This window comes from Rattus norvegicus, chromosome 17, assembly GCF_036323735.1.
Source record: "Rattus norvegicus strain BN/NHsdMcwi chromosome 17, GRCr8, whole genome shotgun sequence".
Classification (NCBI taxonomy): domain Eukaryota; kingdom Metazoa; phylum Chordata; class Mammalia; order Rodentia; family Muridae; genus Rattus; species Rattus norvegicus.
In genome coordinates this window covers 49,734,798-49,752,174 of record NC_086035.1, presented here as the reverse complement: position 1 = coordinate 49,752,174, position 17,377 = coordinate 49,734,798, and the positions used below count along the sequence as shown (strand labels likewise).

The 17,377-nt window shown below is 39.3% G+C and overlaps 1 pseudogene; it reads left to right on the top strand.

The window, feature by feature from the left end:
• Positions 1-17,377, top strand: part of Krt18-ps6 (keratin 18, pseudogene 6) — a 79,035-nt pseudogene that overhangs the window by 10,802 nt on the left and 50,856 nt on the right.

The following is a 17,377-nucleotide window of genomic DNA, read 5'->3' as shown; positions in this document are numbered from 1 at the left end:
CCAAGAAAGGGAAACCTCCTTCAAAGTCATTGGTCAGAATAGCACAAGCATCTCCCCAAAAATACAGGATATAGCCATCTCCTCTGGTCACCTCCCAGAAACTGCAGGTATAAGGACAGCACACATGTCAGACAGAGGACTTGGATGAATAGAGCTGGAGCTGACCTGGAAGCCTTCTCCCGGAGAACTAGCTCTCAAAGTACTGGGAGGAGCTATGCAAGCTGCCCAAGGAGAAAAACAACCCATAGTAATAGCAACACACCTGTAATACCTACAAGCAACAGCAATATCCAGAATGACAAGCTATCCTGAAAGGTTCCGAAGAGCCATTATACCCCAGGGGTATGCAGCAGCTGTCTGCTCAACAGGAAGAAATGTAGGATTCACAGAGTAAACCCAGTCCAATAGCCATGGCTAGTGAGGCCAGAGGCCCTAGATAGGTTCTATTAGTGCCACTGCCCTAAACCAGTGTAATTCCTAAGTTCACTCTAAATGTTCCTTCTTATACCTGCAGGCAAGTGTAACTCTGTCCTGTCATCAAGAAGCTTCTTTTTGAAGCACATAGAGAACATCGCAGAAAACCACAACTTGTCAAAATCCAGGGACCAGCTGACCATAGAGTACCTGGTATCAGTTAATGTATTACAACCCCTATCCCTAAGGCTCACGGACATCTTGGAAGAAGGGGTAGAAAAATTGTAAGAGCAAGAGAACCGGGATGTCTTCTGTGAGATTGGGCCTATTATGCAAGACAGGAAAGCAGCACCCTAGGAATTTCAGCAAAGAGGTTGCCTAATCAAAACCTGATTAGCAATAATAGGAACTGACCCACAGACATGAATGAGGCAAATCTCACAAACGCCCACCTCTAGATGAAGAACAACAAACAACTAATGGCTACTAAAAGGCAGAATCAGCCTTCTCCAATGTTAAGCCCTAGGAGAGGTTAATCCCAAGTGGTCAACTCTAAACATATATACATATGCACATATGTACTAAATAAACTCTACAGGATGTATGTATGAATTTGTATTTATGTGCACATATATAACAGGAATTACAGAATAAGAAATCATGAATTTGAGGAGTAAGGGGCGGTGGAAAGTGTTAGAGAGGAGAAAGGGAGGGGAGAAATAATACAAATTTAATATTCATATATGAAAATCTCAAAAGAAACCACATATAGTATACTAACATAATAGTGTTTCTGATTATATAAAGCACTCAGTACATTATTTATGTACGCATTCACTTGGTGCCTAATAAAGGCTGGCTGATTAAGGTTTTTATGCTCTCTTCTCTGCTTCCTTATCTCAACTTGATCTTCCCTCAAATACTCTGAATCCCTTTTGCTATTTTGTGTTTAAAGCACATCTCCATGGGTTAAAGAAGCCATATTCCACCTGCTACTTCAATGCCCCTATTAGCTCTTCACCCTTCCACTGAAGAAGGTAAGCACTGGAGTCAGGAGCTTCTGAGGTTCATTACCTCACCTTGTGAGGCCAACAGCACTGCCATGGGTGTGCTTGGCTGTCCGGCAGTTCCATCGTCTCCTGCAGCCTTATTATCTGAGCAGCCTGCAGCACTTCCTTGTCCCGGGGGTATGTTGTTGCCCAATATTTGGGCCAGATTCCTTCCCCAAAAGATAAGCCGCGATTTGCTCTGACAATGTGTGAAGCTGTGTGTCACTGAACCAAGTCCAACCCTCCTTTGCCTAGGAGTTCACACTGCTGCTTTCTCACCTTCAAAGCTCTTGAATAAGTGCTACAACCCTCTATATCCAATCCTGAAATACCAACAGGGTGATAGTAAAGACTAAATTAGTAAAGCAAGAAGTCTGTGGGCAGAGACTACACTGGAAAGCACTTCGTCAAGAGTTATGTCTGAAAAACACAAACCGAACAAAGTTTCATCCACCTACCCATGCCTGGAAATCCCAGAAAATGCTCGCCCAATGGAGTTAAATATCTCCAATAGCTCTCAGACATTGCACGGCTCTACCCTCTCAGTAAAGCTGATCAGCCTTCTGATCTCAGCCACAGCTTGGGATCACTGGGTTCCCTGGTCATACAGTTCCCCCAAAAGAAATGTGCTATTATTTTAAAGCATGTTGTAGGTTGCACTTGTGTGTGTGTGTGTGTGTGTGTGTGTGTGTGTGTATTTACTTGACAAATAGCCATCTTTCTCATAGTCCATCATTTTAGGCTGCTCAAACAGTATGTGATTTCTCCAATATGTCGCCTCACTTTTAATGCTGTGACTGACACATAATACATGCACATGCATTTGTTGAATAGTACAATTTTAGTAATGACCCAGAAAATGAATCATTTAGATAAATATTTCTAACCTCAACTAGGATAACGCTGAGAATGTGCCAGCACAACAGGTCTCCACTGGGGCAGTGTGTAAGATAGCCAGGGTCTTAGAAAAAGCCAAAATTGTTAGATTGGATCCTAGTCAATTCATGTCTATTAAAGCCCATTTTGCATTCTATACCTATACTAACATGCCTCCAAAGCCCAGGAAAACAGATTGTTCTCTTTGTGCCATGACTACAGTCTTCTTTTCTTCTTTTAGACAATTGGCACACAGCTAGAAAGCATGTCAGTATCTAGCTGCTCTCCAATGTTCCAGGCATCTCATATGTGCCACTTTCAGAAAGGAAAAGGCCCTGTATCTACTTTTGCATATCCCGTAAATCATCTGTCAGTCTAGAACATGTAGCAAGCAGTTCTGTGACCAGTTATCAGCACTTGTCAAATTTTTGCATGCATGCCAGATATATGGGCAACTGCAGAATTTATAGGATGTATGTTGTATTTATGTGATTCTGAAAGAAAACAGTAACTAAAGTCAAATCCTGAACATTGAAAAACAGAATTCTTAGTGCTGCACTAGAAAGTGATGAGACCAAAGTTTGTTTGTTTTGTTTTTGGGGGGAGGGTGGCTCAGTGGGTCAAATGCTTGCCAAGCAAGAATTACAACCCTAGTTTGAATTCCTCAGAGACATGAGCCCTGTGTGGTAGCAAAAATCTGTACTACTACTGCTTTCTGTGAGATGGAAGGTAGAAACAGAACAACCTTCTGTACTCGGGCCAGCTACCCTGGCATACAGAACAGGGATCAATAAGGAGACCCTGTCTCAAACAAGGTGGAAGCTGATGAGCAGCACCCAAGGTTGTGTCATGACCTCCACAGGTATACACATGAACACAGAATGCATTCACAAGCAACTTACACAGGGACACACATTCATGAATATAATTAGTCACTGAAACGTGTTTGCTAACTCTGCAAAAGTAAACTGCCTAGTCTCCAATAGGTCAAGATAAAGGGGAATTTCTTACAGGGAGTCCTCAAAACACACTATGGGGAATCTCTTCAGCTTAAGCATATGAAGCCTCCTAGTGTGTGTGTGTGTGTGTGTGTGTGTGTGTGTGTGTGTGTCTGTGTGTGAGTGTGTCTGTGTGTGTGAGTGTGTGTGTGTCTGTGTGTGAGTGTGTCTGTGTGTGTGTCTGTGTGTGAGTGTGTCTGTGTGTGTGAGTGTGTGTGTGTGTCTGTGTGTGTGTGTCTGTGTGTGTGAGTGTGTGTGTGTCTGTGTGTGAGTGTGTCTGTGTGTGTGTCTGTGTGTGAGTGTGTCTGTGTGTGTGTGAGTGTGTGTGTGTGTCTGTGTGTGAGTGTGTCTGTGTGTGTATGTGTGTGTCTGTTCACAATGGAAGTATAAGAATACAAAGAATGGTACAAGGGACTGCAAGCATCCATTGTTTAAGCTTCAATAATTCTAAGCGAAGCATATCTTGTTTCATTTTTATCTCCATCATTCCTACCAAAAATACATTTTTGAAAAATGTATTGCAGCACTTTATTAATAAATGTGTCAGTCATAAATATAAAACTTTTTAAAAATAAATTTCTTATTTTCACACCTAAAACCATGGTTTCTCGTTATCTTTCAAATTTTTTATTAAAAATAGATTCTTTTCTCTTACAATACATCCTAACCACAGTTTTCCCTCCTTCCACTCCCCCAACCTCCCCCTACTTCCCCATATCCACTTCTCCTCCATTTCCTCTACAGAAAAGAACAATATCTTAGTATTCTTCATAATATTGGCATCTTGATATATCCATTTAGAATTCAGATTTTCCTGTAAAACCTGGGATGGCCTTGTTCTTAAAAGCTGAGTAGTATTTCATTGTGTAAAAGAATCATATTTTCTGTATCCATTCTTCCATTTTGGGACATCTGGGTTGTTTCAAGCTTCTAGGTATCACAAATAAGACTGCTATGAACATAGTGGAACACATGCCCTGTGACATGGAGGGGCATCTTTTGGGTATATGCCCAAGAATGTTATAGCCGAGGTATATCTATTTCCAATTTTCTGAGGAGTATACATATGGATTTCCAGAGTAGTTGTACCACTTTGCAATTCCACCAGCAATGGAGGAGTGTTCCTCTTTCTCCACTTCCTTCCCAACATGTGCTGTCACCTGAGTTTTTGATCCTAGCCATTCTGATTGGTATAAAGTGGAATCTCCTGGTCATTTTGATTTGCATTTTCCTGATAACTAAGGACTATGAACATTTCTTTAAGTGCTTCTCAGCCATTCAAGATTCCTTTGTTGTGAATTCTCTGCTTAGTTTTATATCCCATTTTTTGATTGGGTTGTTTAGTTTCTTGGTGGTGAGCTTCCTGAATATTTTGAATATTAGACCTTTATCAGATATGGGGTTAGTGAAGGGTTGTTGTTTTTTTTTCCCAATCTGTAGGTTGCCAATTTGTCCTATTGACTGTGTCCTTTGCATTACAAAAGCTTTACAGTTTAATGAGGTTTTATTTATCAATTCTTGATCTTAGAGCCGGAGCCATTGGAGTTCTGTTTAGAAAATATTCCCTCCATGCCAATGAATTCAAAGCTCTTTCCTAATTTCTCTTCTATTAGATTCATGTATCTGGTTGTATGTAGAGGTCCTTGATCCACTTAGACTTGAGTTTGTGCAAGGTGACAAATATGGATTTATTTTAATTTTTCTATGTACAGACTGATAGACTAGAAACATTTATTGAAGATGCTTTCTTTTTACATTGTATATTTTTGGCTTCTTTGTCAAAGATCAAATGTCTGTCAGTGTGTGATTTTCTTTCTGGGTCTTCAATTCTATTTCACTGATCAACATGTCTGTCTCTATACCAATACCATGCAGTTTTTATCACTATTGCTCTGTAGTATGGCTTGAGGTCAGGAATAGTGATCTCCCCAGAAGTTCTTTTATTGTTAAAAATTGTTTTTGCTATCCTGTTTTTTTTCCAGATGAATTTGAGAATTTTGAAGAATTGTGTTGGGATTTAGATGGAAATTGTGTTGAATCTGTAGATTGCCTTTGGTAATATGACCATTTTTGCTATTAATTCCGCCAGTCCAGGAACATGGGCGATCTCTCCATTTTCTGAGATATTCTTTGATTTCTTTCTTGAAATACTTGAAGTTATTGTCATACAGATCATTCACTTGTTTGGTTAGAGTTGCCCCAAGATATTTTATATTATTTGTAGCTATTGTGAAGAGTGTCCTTTCCCTAATTTCTTGCTGAGTCTCTTTATCATTTAAATAAAGGAAGGACACTAATTTATTTGAGTTAATTATTTATCTGGCTACTTTACCAGTTGTCTGTCAGTTTAAAAAGTTCTCTGGTAGAATTTCGGGGGTTGCTTATGTATACCATCATATCATATCATATCATATCATATCATATCATATCATATCATATCATATCATCTACAAATAGTGATACCTTGACTTCTTCTCTTCCGATTTGTATCCCCTAGACCTCTTTTTGTTTTCTTATTGCTTTAGCTAGGGCTTCGAGTACTAAATTGAATAGATATGGGGAGAGTGGAAAGCCTTGTCTTGCCCCCCGATTTTAGTGCAATTGCTTCAAGTGTCTCTCCATTTAATTTGATATTGGCTGTTGGTTTGCTGTAAATCGCTTTTATTATGTTTAGATAAAGGCCTTGAATTCCTGATCTCTCCAATACTTTTAACATGAAGGCGTGTTATATTTTGCCAAATGCTTTTCAGCATCTAAGAAGATGATCGTATGATATTTTTCTTTGATTTTGTTTATATAGTGGATTACATTAATGGATTTTCATATATTGAACCAGACTTGCACACCTGGGATGAAGCTTACTTGATTGTGGTAAATGACGGTTTTGATATGTTCTTGGATTCAGCTTGCAAGAATTTTATTGAGTATTTTTCCTTAATATCCATAAGTTCTATTTTTTGTTGGGTCCTTGTGTGGCTTCATAGAATGAATTAGATAGTACTCTTTCTGTTTCTATTTTATGGAATAGTTTGAGGAATATTGTTATTAGGTGTTCTTTGAAGGTCTGGTAGAATTCTGCACTACAGCCATCTGGCCCTGAACTTTCTTTGCTTGGGAGATTTTTAATCAATTCTTCTATTTCCTTAGGAGATATGAATCTGGAAAATCATCCATTTCATCTAGATTTTTTTCAGTTTTGTTGAGTATAGGCTTTTGTAGTAGGATCTGGTTGGTTTTTTGTTTTTTGTTTTTTGTTTTTTGTTTTTTTAATTTCCTCAGTTTCTGTTCTTATGTCTTGCTTTGGATATTCTCTCTAGGTCCTTCAGTTAGTTTGGCTAGGGGTTTAATCTATCTTGTTGATTCTCTCAAAGAACTAGCTTTAGGTTTTGTTGATTCTTTGCATAGTTCTCTTTGTTTCTATTTGGTTGATTTCAGCCCTGAGCTTGATTATTTCCTGCATTCTACTCCTCTTGGGTGTATTTGCTTCTTTTTGTTCTAAAGCTCTCAGTGCTGTTAAGTTGCTAGTGTAGGATCTCTACAATTTCATTACCAGGATACTTAGTGCTATGAATTTTCCTCTTGGAACTGCTTTCATTCTATTCTATAAGTTTGGGTCTGCTGTGTCCTTATTTTAATTGAATTCCAGGAAGACTTTAATTTCTTTCTTTATTTCATCTCTGACCAAGTTGTCATTGACTAGAGAGTTGTTCCATTTCCATAGGTATGTGGGCTTTCTGTTGTTTTGTTGTTATTGAAGATCAGCCTTAGGCCATGGTGATCTGATAAGATGCATGCTATTATTTCAATCTTCTTGTATCAGTTGAGGCCTGTTTTGTGACAGATTATATGGTCAATTTTAGAGAAGGTGCCATGAAGTGCTGAGAAGTGTATTCTTCTGTTTTAGGGTAAAATGTTCTGTAGATATCTGTTAAATCCATTTGGTTCATAACTTCTATTAGTTTCACTGAGTCTCTGTTCATTTTCTGTTTCAATGACCTGTCTGCTAGTGAGAGTGGAATGCTGAAGTCTCCCACTATTACTGGGTAAGGTTCAATATGTGTTTTGGGCTTTAGTAAAGTTTTTTTTCTGAATGTGGATGCCCTTGCAATTGGGGCATAGATGTTCAGAATTAAGAGTTCATCTTCGTAGATTTTTCCTTTGATGACTATGAAGTATCCTTACCTATCTAGCTTGATAACCTTTGGTTGAAAGACTATTTTATTGGATATTAGGATGACAACTCCAGTTTGTTTCTTGGGACCATTGGCTTAGAATACTTTTTTTCCAGCCCTTTACTCTGAGGTAGTGTCTGTCTTTGTTATTGAAGTATGTTTCTTATATGCAGCAAAATGCTGCATCCTGTTTATATATGCAGTCTGTTAGCTTATGTCTTTTTGTAGGTGAGTTGAATCCATTGATATTCAGAGATATTAAAGCCAGATGATTGTTAGCTACTGTTTTGCTTATTTTTGTAGGTAGCATTATGTTCATGTGATTCTCTCCTTTTGGACTTGTTTTAAGATGATTAATATCTTGTTTTTTTACCTTTGGTGTAGGTATCATTCTTGTATTAGAAGTTTCCTTCTAGAGTCCTCTGTAGGGCTAGGTTGATAGCTAGATATTGTTTGAATTTGGTTGGAATTTTGGAATATTTTGTTTTCTCCATTTATATTGATTGATAATTTTGCCTGGGATGGCATTTGTGTTCACTTAGAGTCTGCATGACTTCTATCCATGCTCTTCTGGCTTTTAGTGTCTCTGTTGAGACGTCTGGTGTAATTCTGATAGGTCTGCCTTCATAAGTTACTTGGCCCTTTTTTTTCTTGCAGCTTTTAACATTCTTTCTTCTGTGCATTTAGTGTTTTGATTACTACATGACAAGAGGATTTTATTTTCTGGTTCAATTTATTTGGCGTTCTATAGGCTTCTTGTATATTTATGGGCATCTCTTTCTTTAGGTTGGAGAAGTTTTCTTCTATGATTTTGTTGAAGACATTTCTGGGTCCTTTGAGTTGGGAATGTTTGCTCCTCTCTATTCCTACTATTCTTAGATTTTGTCTTTCCACTGTGTCATGGATTTCCTGGATGTTTTGGGTTAGAAGTTTTTTATGTTTTGAATTTTCTTTGACAGTTGTACCAACATCTGCTAAGGTATCTTCTACACCTGAGATTCTCTTCTATCTCTTTTATTCTGTTGGTGTTGCTTATATCTGTAATTCCTGACCTCTTTCCTAGGTTTGCCTCCATTTGTGTTCTCTTTATTGTTTCTACTTTCACTTTTAGGTCTTGGATAGCTTTGTTCGATTCCTCCACCTGTTTGTGTTTTCCTATATTTCCTTAAGGGATGTATTTGTTTCCTCTTTAAGAGCTTCTATTCATTTACCTGTGTTTTCCTGTGTTTCTTTCAGTGAGTTATTTATATCCTCCTTAAAGGACTGTATGTCTTCATAAGATAGAATTTTAAATCAGCTTCCTGATTTTCAAGTGTGTTGATGTATCCAGGGCTTGCTGTGGTGGAAGAACTGGGTTCTGATGATGCCAAGGCTTCTGTTACTTATGGTCTTATACTTGCCTCGTAGCTCTGGTTATCCCTGGTGTTTGCTGGTTTGGGTGTCTCTGTGTGGAGCCTGCCTCTTGTGTCCTTGGGATGCTTCAGGTCTCCTGGTAGGCCTGTGGCTCTGGTTGTAGCAGACCTGCTGTTGGGCCTTCAGACTATGGGGTCTTTATAGGAGCATGTATGTGGTGGTGTGTTGCCCTGCCTGCAGTGGCTCTTCTGGGAGGCCTTCAGACTATGGGGTCTTCAGAAGAGCGGTCAAGCTGTTGCCGTGTGTTCTCCAGGGAGGCCTTCAGACTGTGGGGTCTGTTGTCCTGTGTGCAGTCTCCAGGAAGGCTTTCAGAGTGTTAGGTCAGTTGCTCTGCATGCAGTGGAGCCCCTGGGAGGTCTTCAGACTGTGGTGTCAGTTGCCCAGTTGCCCTATGTTCAGAGGAACTCCTGGGATGCCTTCAGCCTCTGGTGTCTTCAGGGAAGCAGTCAAGCTAGTGATCTGCCCCTGCAGAAGGCACCAGCCAGAAAAAGTAAGTCATTGTTTAAAATAATACTTGAATCATTTTTCTCCAACTCTGTCTAGATTTAGGCACACATTCATGCTATTTTACCCTTTTATATATTAATTTTATTATCATTATGTAAAGAATATACATAGATTCAAAGTTAAATCTTCTAAATGAGATGTATACTAAATCATCTGTCTTCCAGCATTATCTTCTTTATTCTATTTCCTTTCACCCTTAGAAAAAAATTCTTACAGATTTTGGGATTTCCCTGACTTATGAATTAAAATAAATGTTTATGCTATTTCCCTCTGTAGGTAAAAGGCCAATTTTCCTACTTGATGCTACAGCTGTGTATGGTTAATTTCTAAAATTTTGGTGTTTTATTTTGGTTTCAGTAATCTGCATTTTTCTATTTTATATGATAAATATGCAATGCCCATAATAACAGAAGCCAGTATAGTGAAACTAATTCAATGGAATTACATCAAAAAGAGCACTGACATCTGAGTGAATTGAGATGAGGAAATGTCATTTACTTTCATGTTTTCTGTATCTCCCTACACCGAGCAGGTAAAACGTCTGTAATCTAAACATGAAGTTATTCCTTTAAAGAGTACACTGAGATATTGTTGCTCTGACAACAAAGTCCAAGCTTTATTAGAAAATTCATAAGCATCCAGATCTTGCTCACATCAAACCAACCCTCTTGTTGTCTCCTTTACTATAGTCCAAATATTGCAGAATATAGAGACAGAATTGTTCTCAGTGATTAGAATGCTTTACTTTTTCTTTAAAAGGGGAACAAGAATACCCTTGGGAGGGAATAGGGAGGCAAAGTGTAGAACAGAGGCAGAAGGAACACCCATTCAGAGGCTGCCCCACATGTGGCCCAAACATATACAGCCACCAAACTAGATAAGATGGATGAAGCAAAGAAGTGCAGGCTCGGGTGTGGTTGGTAGCTCGTGGGAACTCGTGATCCCCACAGAGGAACATAAGCTATTTGTGAATTCTTCAGACTATGAATCTGTTAGCAGCCTGTGCAAATAGAAACTTGTTTTGGTAAATTATGAATTACCAGATAAGTACTTGCAGAATAAACAGAATACACAATTAGAACCCCCCCCCAAAAAAAAAGAAGTGCAGGCTCACAGGAACCACATGTAGATCTCTCCTGAGAGACACAGCCAGAATACAGCAAATACATAGGCAAATGCCAGCAGCAAACCACTGAACTGAGAATGGGACCCCCGTTGAAGGAATCTTAGAAAGGACTGAAAGAGCTTGAAGGGGCTTGAGGCCTCATATGAACAACAATGCCAACCAACCAGAGCTTCCAGGGACTAAGCCACTAACCAAAGACTATACATGGACTGACCCTGGGCTCCAACCTCATAGGTAGCAATGAATAGCCTAGTAAGAGCACCAGTGGAAGGGGAAGCCCTTTGTCCTGCCAAGACTGAACCCCCAGTGAATGTGAATTTGGGGGCAGGGTGATAGTGGGGGGAGGATGGGGAGGGGAACACTCATATAGAAGGGGAGGTGGAGGGGTTAGGGGGATGTTGGCCCAGAAACCGGGAAAGGGAATAACAATTGAAATGTAAATAAGAAATACCCAAGTTAATAAAGATGGAGAAAAAAGAAAATGGCAAAGCTCACTGTCTTCTTAGGAGTCTCCGTAGCTCACAGGCCCCTTCCATATTCCTATTCTTCTATTGAAAATGCCTCCTCTTTCTCAAACAGCTCAGGGCCAGGTACCATGAAAATGGGGCACCATGGCCCTAATTGCAGCCTGATATGTTTTCTCTATATTTATCATTCTCTGTCCATGGACATAATACTCCCGTTCTGCAGTACCCAGCAGTAATAGTTTTAAAAATGTTTCCTCCTAATATAGTAATAAGTAGTCATCAAGAAGACAATGAATGCAAACCTATTTCCCATATGCCTAGAACAACATTCTTAACTTTACCTCATCGACTCTTAAATATTTAATACCCTCCATTCCTATAAAAAAGATCAAGGTCCTATGAGTTTAGGTTCACTCTTTACATCCCAACAGTAAGTCAGAGTATTTGCAGAATGGAAGCATGAACACAGGACTGGATAGCTGCCCACTTGTCAAGCATACCCAAGGCCCAACACACACACACACACACACACACACACACACACACACACACACACACACTCACACTCACACTCACACATATACACACACACGCATGGGTGCAATATGTACAAGCACCCACCGCACAAGTACTACTAAATCTGTTGAGATGATTGTTGATGTAAACGATACACCTTAATGGTCATTTCCCTTAGGAGAAAACTATGTTATGATTCAGCTTAGATGTATGAGTCATTAAAAAAAAGGCACCTTGCTAGAAAAACGGGCATGGGAATGAAAATAGGAATAGTTGAGTCTATATAATGTTGCTTGTATGTTTGATTTCATAGCTGACTGTTTGGCACTAGGCAAGCAATTAGTGTGCTCTTCCCCGCACTTCTCCCACTCCTAGATTTATCCAGTTGCTTTGTGAGGCCTCAGTCAATGGTTTTATTTTAACCAGGAAAACTAATCCAAAATGGTAGCACAAAATTACTTATATTATTTCCTATAGGTCACATATCGAGGCATGCATTGCCTGAAATATCATCTTAATAAGAACCTGCATCTCCTAAAATACATTTTCTAAACCAAGTAAAAATCTATAATTCTTTTAAAAGAATAAAATATTCAGAGAACTGGCAAAAATGTTCAGAAAGGACAAGGGATAATTTGTTGTTTTGCCTTTCCATTTACATTCTAAGTGTTTCGGATGGCTACACCGAGTGATTGGATTCATCTGCACTAGAACCCCCTGAGATATTTTTTTTTAAAGTTGAACTAAACTCAATAATCAGTTGAACTCTTAAGCATGAACAGAAATAAATGTAAAGAATGCCCTCTCTGTTATCTGGCCGATGGAGAATGCATTATTGATGTGTTGTGATAAGAGGTGCTTTCTTCTCTGTTCCAATAGTGATTTGTTTTCCACTTCAGTGCCAGGAAATATTGCCACTGAAGGATGTTTTCAGCACAAGGGAATTGGATTCAATTCCACACCCTGCCTTTCCCTCTACCACAACAGCTCTTGGGCTTTGTCAACTAGGTGCCATTTATGTCCGAGTACCCGCTTTTTCATTCAGCAGGGAATCAATGGAACCAAAGTATTTTTCTTTCCCTAATCATACCTTTTGTTCCATACCTTGAATATTCTTCAAATTCCAAGTGATTTGTGGTTCATTCATGTTGCCACCATGCTTCATCTATAAAAAAAAAATAAGCCTTCAACTGTGTCACCATTGAGAAGATAGTCATACTAAAGAACTAACTAACTTGGTTGCTTTTCAAAGGGTCAGCCTGTACTCTGTGTTTTGCACAGAGGTGCATTCCACAGCCCATTTTTCTAAATATACCTGCAAATTACATCTGCACGTCAGGTACTTGCTGTAACATCTTGACAATCTCAAATTCCAAATGAGCAGATTTTACTTAGAATATGAATCAGATGAGAAAAGCTAATTTGTATTTACTGTGACATTTAGGAATGCATGCTACACAGTTATTAGTAATTTTGGGCCCCAGTTACATGTGCTGATGGATCATTTGTCTTCTATTAGCATTCAGTTGGCACTGACTTATCAATACACACTAGTGAGTATGTATTTCTTCTTTGTCTTTCTGTAGCGGGAAGTCTCTGTGTGCCAAGCACTGTTCTAGCCACAGTCTCCAGTCTGACTGGGAAGGTGATGTAGGAGAAACTTGATGATGTTACATTAAAGGATGAACTATTACAAACCGAGCTGAGTGCCCTAGGGAAGAAGAGCATAGGCATATCATATTCTCCACGCTGGAATAAATATCTGAGGCCTAAGGATAAAATAGAGTTAGTGGGTATTGCTCTCTTACACCTCAGGTCTCCAGGCACTTGCTTCTTCAAATCCTGAAACGAGATGAGCAAGATGGCTCAGTGAGCAAAGGCACTTGTGTGCGAGCCTAGTGAATTGAGTTGGATGCCTGGAACCCACATAAAGAGAGAACTAGCTCATATATCCTCTCACCTCCACATGTATGTAGTGATCCATACACACCTGCACATATATGCATGCATCATACACAAGCATACAGAGAAAGTCTTTTTTTTTAATGAAACAAATCCTAAGATCATGACGTAGGGAAGTTCTGTGAGACTCCTTCCTTTTGTGAGACATTTTCTCTAGTACTGCTTGAGGTGACAATTGTGCTAGACCTAACCCTGACTAACTTTAAACATTTAGTGCTCTGCCCACTTAGAAAGGCTTATGCTTCTACTGTTGGCTCTGCAATACACCATAGCTGCAGACATGAAATGACAAATCCATGCGGAAGCAGATGACCACCTACCAGTGCTTTATTTGACAAATGTGATCCAAAGTTTTGGCATGTTCACCATCAAGAGAGGAAAAGAACAGAGGTGACGTAACCCAGAAGTGTCTGGGAATTCAGCTGGATGGAACAGCTATCCTTCCACAGCTCTGCCACATTTCATTATGGCTCACAAGTGAATGTTCTTCATGTCTTCACACACACACACACACACACACACACACACACATACACACACACACATACACACACATGCACACACACATACACACACATACACACACATACACACACATACACACATACACACACACATGCACACACACATACACACACATACACACACATACACACACACACCTTTTATGGAAAATGTACACATTTTATTAGAAATATTAGGCAGATAAAGCAAGGTGCTCAGAGTCGTCTCTGAAAGGTTTAAGCCAGAGTAAAGAAATAGAGTAATTTTTTTGAGACATGTTATTAAATATACATCCTCGAGTCTGATATTACCCTTGGGGAGTAGCTGTTTAGATTTAAGTTTTAATGACCTCATATAGTGGTGCTAGATGACTTTTCATGGGTTATGCATCACCTTGTACACAGGAATAGCCAACCTGCAGCCTATAAGCCCCAAACATCTAAGGTTAGCTATGAATATGCCTCAATGCAAAATTATACTTACTAAAAATATCAATATTGATTGATTGATGGATTGATTGTTGTAATTTGAGTGAGTGGCTCTCAAATGTGAAATTTGAAGATGACAAAGTCACATTGAGGGACTAGAAATTAGACATACACCTGGCAGGCTGGCAGATAGAAAAAGGGCTACAGAGATGATAGCAATTTCCTATTTCTTGCTGATATTCCTGACTTATGCCCTAAAGACCTGGTAGAAGCCAGTAAGAAGCCCTGCCAGTGAACTGGTTCTACAAGTTCAAGGCCAGATCAGTCCATGCTTCCTCAAAAATTGTGGGCCTATCAGCCTCCCTGTCTTTGTTCAAACTGACCAACCCTAAGTTTGAGAACAAAGACCACTCAAAGTCTCTTTGAGAGAGAGAGAGAGAGAGAGAGAGAGAGAGAGAGAGAGAGAGCGAGCAATGATACTTCAGCTCCCTGGGGCCCTCTGCCTCTCTCTCTCTCTCTCTCTCTCTCTCTCTCTCTCTCTCTCTCTCTCTCTCTCCCTTACTGCATGTTTTTTTTCTCATTTCTAATTAGTCTTCCTTCACCAGTTGATCTTGTCCTCTATGTCTGAGGATTTCCCTGCTGCCGCCTGTTGTACTCAGGATTTTTCCTGCCCTTTGAGAAAACAAGTCCAGTCAAGACCTCTAGATGATAGCAGTGCAACCTTGTGAAAATTTTGAACAGGCCTATCAGAATCTCTGAAAACCAGAACTCAACACTTGACCAAGGTCATATGTCAGTAGACACATTCTAAAATCAAACTTACCCAGAGCTCTGGACAGGTCATTGTTTGGAGAGAAAATGTGAGGTTGTATACATGATAAAACCTTGGAGTTTTTGATACTGGAAAAGATCCATAAATAATAACCTGGATAAAAACTGTAGGGTTCTGTGTTCTGGTCACAACATAGTTAGTTGTCTTTGGAGTAGATCAAAGGCCTTCATGCTAATGTGTCCAGTTCTCTAGCTAATAACTGAAGTGGAAACTTAATGGTCTCTTTGGAAAACTCATTGTGTCAAAGAACATTCCGTTGAGACAGACACAAGTGAAAAGATGTTTTGCTAAAGCAAGCACATGAAAGGACACATGATGAGGGATTCTTAGGTAATGACAGACTTGTATTTACCTTACATTGCCTTGTTGAACTCTGCTTGTCATAACTCCATAGAAAAAAATGCACCAGAAAACTTCTGGTAGTGTTCTAGTGGCTTTTTGCCACTTCCTCAGACTCAGGATAATCGACAGAGTAATGTCAACTAATACAGACTCACATGGAGTTTTGCTAACACAGACTCATATGCCGAGGCAAGACACAGAGTGAGGAAAGACTGGTGAATGGCACATGGTTTTTGGAGGGAGTATAAATAGGATTCAGTGGACAGTGACTGAAGCTTTCTGCATAGCTAGCTTTGCAATGCTCCTCTGTGTCTTTGCTGATATTTTCTTAGTTGAGAGGCATAGCAAAGAATTTCTCCTGCCATTCCTGGTGGTCCTGGACCCTCCTGCTGACTCAAGTCAATTTGACTGAGGTATTGCTGTGTCTGCTAGGTGGCGCCACTGCTGCTCACCCATGTTTGTTACCCTGACACTACTGAACTGAACTGCTGGCATAGTCGTAAACTGTTTGTGAGTGGATCGAGCTGCAGTTGCCAAACCTTGCGAACTGAATTGCTGATTTCCTGAAACACAGATGGGATTTGCTCCAAAGAACAATTTCTAAACAGATCCACTTCCCCAGTATTCTACTGTTTATTTTCCACTATCTCTAGTGGATAGTGGGCTAGAAGAGAGGTTAAAGCATTTAAGAACTGTTATTCAAAATAGTTTGAAAAAAACAAAGATTACAGATAACCTTTGACCTAGAATCCAGATAAATGATTTTATGTTTTTCATGAAAGGCATCCATGTGTCTTCTCTATAGATCTCCCACCTCCTTTTTGTTTTTAACCTGATTTCCATAATATACATTGTGTGTCTAAAATATTAATTTGTTGTCTTGATCCTTCTCTCTCTTTGATGGATATTGTGATAAATTGCATTGTCAAATCAACTTGATCTTTGCAGAGAACGGGGATTTATGATAAGGAATCTATGTAAATACACACTAGTTTCTAAGATACTTTCATAACACAGAGAAAAACCATTTAATCCAAACTATAACACATGTAGACTATATAAATCTATATTATTATTACCACTTTATATATATATATATATACATATATATATATATATATGCAGATAGTCAGAATCAATGTCATATTGCTCAGTAAACCAATGAATATTCAGCTTGAAGTTTGTGCACTGTCGTTTTTAAATTTCCTACAAGAAGAGGGTGAAATCCAGTGCTATTCCTCAGCAGTACCATAAAATGATTTGATTAGAAGACTTCCTTTGAGGTTAATCTCCCACTCTCTCAGAGGGGCACGCAGAACTCTGATTCCAGAGGCTTAGCTGCTTTAGTCACAACAAACACCAAAAACTGGGAGGATGGTAACCAGACTGCAACATCACCATCCATTTTTGAACCTAACAAAGACTTAAGAATACAAAGGCAAAAAGAGATATTCCTGCATGATGTAATGAACAATATCAAGGCTGATAAGAGGGGCCCACCTCTCCATGGGCACCAGTTGAGTGTCAGGCACTAAGAAAACACTGTTAAGTCTATTTAGATTACCGTTGGTACAAAGAGAATGTTCTTAATTTTATATTGTAAGCACTTCAAGTTTATGCTCCTGTACTAAGCAAAGACATTGGGGATGGAACAATGTGAGTCCATAGTAATCAGTGGTTAAACTATCCCTTGTGTCTCTGGCTGCCTTGGGCAAAAGAATTGTCAATCTGACAGTCAACTGGACTATCCTTATACCATTGTGCCTTGAAT